This window comes from Crocodylus porosus, unplaced genomic scaffold, assembly GCF_001723895.1.
Source record: "Crocodylus porosus isolate Cpor-Errol unplaced genomic scaffold, CroPor_comp1, whole genome shotgun sequence".
Taxonomy (NCBI): domain Eukaryota; kingdom Metazoa; phylum Chordata; order Crocodylia; family Crocodylidae; genus Crocodylus; species Crocodylus porosus.
In genome coordinates, this window is record NW_017728886.1 from 160,794,569 (window position 1) to 160,799,310 (window position 4,742).

Sequence of the window (4,742 nt, forward strand, 5' to 3'; positions counted from 1 at the left end):
GCCCTGCCAACCGTGACCTCGCATTGTCGGCCCATGTTCATCTTGGAGTCAATAATGACTCCAAGATCCCTTTCTGCCTCTGTGCTCTCAACAAGGGAGTTTCCCATTCTATAAGTGTGCTGCTGGTTTCTACTGCCTAAGTGCAGCGCCCTGCACTTGTCAGTATTGAAACGCATAACATTGCTATGATATGAATGCACTTAGCATGTATTTTACTGCTTGAACACGTGATTACTCTCATTTTAAGTGAATTTAATATGTGCTTAGTGTAACATGTGACATGGTACTTAGTAGATTTCCAGAGTTTTCCCAAGCCTTGTTTTTCTGTCCAGGGACACAAGTCTTTCCACTTATCTCAACTGAGCTCTGTGTTTGCCACAATTGTCCATTTGTTAACGGGAGCTCCCACCCCCATTCAATGAAAAATGAGACATATATATATATTTTTTTTGCACGAGAGACTGATTCTTGTTGTCTGTGGGCAAATTAACCCTTATTTGGCTGATGTAGTTTCCTTCTCAAAGGCATGATCAGTTTGGCTGTTTGTTTCATCCCAGCCTCCTGGAACTTGTACATTCAAATAGAGTCACTATCCTCCCTATATTGACCCAAGGGTATACTAAAGTAATACGCATACTTGGCCTCTCAGAAAGCAAAGCAGGTTTTTCTTTCTACAGTTCCTGTGTCTTCATGTTGTAGTTCAGATACTGACCTTGTTTCATCTGCCTCCTGTGATAAAAGTCAGGAGTAGTTCTGCCCTTCTTTCTTCATCCCTTAGTTTTCTTTCCCTACTTGCTCTGCCCCTTTCACATTTCTGTATCTTCCCCATTTGCCCTTGCTGATGCCTCCTCTTGCATAAGTGTTACAACAACACCAAATTTCAAAGACATTATCTGTTGCACATTTCCTTTATTAAGTGACCGAGATAAAATGTAACCCTTCAGGGAGGTGAATAAGAAATACTGGATCTGTGGTAGCAAAATGAAAAGATTTATACAAATGTAGACCTGGAAAGGATCTCAAGGGATCAACAACTCCATTCTCTTCTACTGAAGCAGGATGCAGGATACCTAAGCCATCCAGGACAAATGTCTCCCCAACCTGTTCTTAAACTCCAGTAGAGGGGATTCCACAACATCCCTATGTAGCCTGTCCTAGAGTTTTCCTATCCTTAGAGTTGCAAAATTTCCCACATATCTAACCTACATCTTTCCTGCAAGGTAAGCGTCCTGCAAGTTTTCTCCTTGACTTATCCACTTCCTGCAGTGGACAGGATGATCAATTAATCACTATCTTCTTTATAAAAAATATTTACATATAGTAAGATTGCTGTGTACCCAACTGCTTTTCAAGTCCATGACTGTGATCAAACAATGTTAGAAACACACTAATGAGTTCTCATTTGTGGCTAAATGAGAATAAAGGAATAAAAGAGTAGAAAATAAGGTGCATGTTAATATACTGGCTATATATTTAGCCAGGTACACACTACAAGACTTCCAGGTTCTTTCTAAAATGTCTAGAACACATGGAAATTACAAATGAGCCAATGATGCTGTACAAATGCCAGTAGCATTGTCTTGGACCATTAGCATTGATTTGTTTATCTGGAACAGTGCATGCTAGCATGCTTGTAGATCTACAGTAATCCTTTACGCTAGAAAGTTTACACAATATGAGACGTACCAGAACTGTTAAGAAACTGCTAGACTTTGTATCTCCGAGAAGATTATACCTGAAAATGACTGTCTATAGTTTGCAATGGAATAAGTCACTTTTGCCAGAGCCATATTATTTTATAAACATCTCAGTAAATCCCCAAAGGGAAAAGCAGTTCAAGCCATTACAGGCACTAATCTAAGTTTGATAGCAATTTTCAAATGTATAAAAGCAAAGAAAAACATGGGAAATATTTTTCTCCCTTGCCACAGAGGGCAGGACACATAGCAATGGTATATTTAGACACTGCAGATCATATTTAGATCAACTCTCAGGGGAAACTTCCTAACTGTAAGAACAGTAGAGCAATGGACTATGCTGCCTAAGGTGGTTGTGAAATCTCTTTCACTGAAGTTTTTCAAGAAGAGGCTAGACAAAAACCTGTCTGGGATGACTTAGGAATATTGAATCCTGATATCTGTGCAGGGGGTTTGACTAGACAACCCTTGAGGTCCCTTTATAATGCTGCCATTTTAAATAATATCAATCCCAATTCTATCATCATAGTTGAGCACTGGAATATATCCATTGAAATTTTTGCTCAATATTCCCGCAATACTTGCTTTAATCCAAACCACAAGCAGGTTAGGCTCAGAGGCAAAAAAATCCATTACCACAGTGAGTCTGATGAACCTCTTGCTGAATGTTAGCTCAGAGAATGGCACTAACAAGTCACAATATGCCATTCTGCAGTGATGAGGAGTTGCAGTATATCTTATTCTCCACAACAGAAGACAGCACAGTTGCTGCTGGTGCTGCATCTGAAATAGAGATGACTGAATTTTTAACATCATTTATTGTGCTTCTGAACATGCAGAGCAGGATAATAGTTGTTGAAACCTGTTGGTTTCAAAAAGATAAATTCCAAGAGCACAAACCATAGCCAATGGATGGAAGTTATAGCAGTCACCTTCATTAGTGATTTCTGTAACCGAGTTGTTTATCAGCTACGCTCTCATTTTGCCAAGAAAGAATGCAATGGGACGAGCTTCTGGATAGAAAAGCAGTTCTACTGACAAACTGTGCCCTTATGAATTTAACCATGTTGCAAAACCGTACAGAACTCTTTTATTCCTTCTCTTTTCTATAGAGCAAGGTTTGGGAATTCTTTGCTTTACTTCTTTATATTCAGGAGGGCAACATGCTTAGTGGCGATACAAACACAGGAGGCCCTAGCTTTGCTTCATCACTGTAAAAGATGAGCAGAGCTATCATGGCTATTTCACTCAGCACCAAATCTCTCCTGGTGAGTCCATCAGAAATGGACCCCATGCCAGTTATTTTCAGGAGCACAAACACGACTGATATTTATGGCATCTTGAAAAAGAAACATTTGATTTGGCTTCAATTTCTAGACTACGGCCCTATATTTCTACTCGGGTGTTCTCACTACCTCTGGTGATCCTTGTGTTGCCCCAGACATGGAATGGATCACGTCTTCCTGCCTGAATTCCCAGGTCCTTGAGCACTTTAATTTCCTGCTGTTAAAATGGGAATAGATTATTCTAACACAGACTGAGTTATAGATCTCCCCTAAACTATTTGAGGACTGTGCATTTATGAATACTTTGAGACAGCCCTTTTGGGGAGGGAGAGGGAAAGCTTTGTGGTGTTTCCTGTTTTTTGTTACTGGGATTTGGCCTATGTTTCCAAGTGAGGTGTTTGCATCAGTTTTGAATGTCAAGGAATAAGGACCAGACCCTGTTTCCATTGAACTTACTGGGAGTTTTGCTGTTGATTTCAGTGGGAGAACCATCAAATCCACAGTGAGACTCAAGTGCACTGTGCACATGTGTGTGCTAAATGCCACAGGGTGGTTTACAAGGAAATGCTTTTACTCACTGCAGACTTAGGATCATTTTCTGCACTAAGTACCTGATTTCTCCAATGGCTGGAAACTGCCAGACGTCTTTCACACCAGCTCACCATTTCCTTACCCAGAGCCCATGTAAAGGAAAGGGGCCGAGCACTCTCAGCTCTCAAAGGAGTCAGCGTAGTTACATTTCTTCTAGTGAGCAAGTTGTATGCTTCTGCCATGAACTTCAAAAGGAAGAGTTTTATTTATTCTACTTAAACTATTAAACTATTAAAAAGACACCAAGCAACAGCTTTGTATTACACAAGGGTTCCTTCTGCTCTTTTGTTTTGAGAGCCACTTTACCAGGGTTGATAGCATAGCAATTTTACCCTTGTTTATTTCATAATACTAAACCAATGCCTATGCACTGCTCACTTTTCACATTTATTTAAATCAAAACTAGTTTTGGGGACAGATCCTTAATCTCACTGGCTGTGTGCAGACAAGCATGTCTGTGTGGTTACATACTATACATTTAGTTTTTCTCCATGCTCTGAGGGATATCCAGGGGTCAGAAAAATCTGCAGAGAGGAAAATTGGAGTGGTGCATGCACAGGCAACACATGCCACTCAAATGTGGAACCAGGCCTGGCTGCTGGCCAGGCTCTGCGCAGGAGAATTGCTGTTGCTGCATCCCTGGGAGGCCCCCAGGACCCCAGGTAAGGCTGCTGGGGCAAGTCCAGTGCTGGCCTCAGCCTTCCCTACTGCCCCTGGTATAACTTGCCATGCACAAGAACATGCCTGACACAGGCGTTCCCCAGGAGCAATTAGTGGCGTCACAAGGTGCACCACCACTTTTTGTCCCCAGGGAACGAAATAACCACACCACATGTGGATACAGCCACTGGGTCCATCTACATGCATGCATTACTGTGGTGTTGCCTAATTAACTCCACGGTAAAGTGTCACAGTCTACACATGCAGCACTATCATGGTCTACAAATGCAGACTTATCAGGATGCACTAAAATAATTAACTGCACCATAAGATAATACTGTCAGACCCAAGTACTGGTCTATGGTGCAATACTTCCATTCAGTTAAATGCATGTGTAAATGGTGACCTGGCTGGCTGGGGCATGAGGGTGCTACAATGCAGGGGGTGCCTGCTGGCTAACCCTACAATATAACAGCCTCATGCTCCAGTGAGCATCTTCACAGCATGT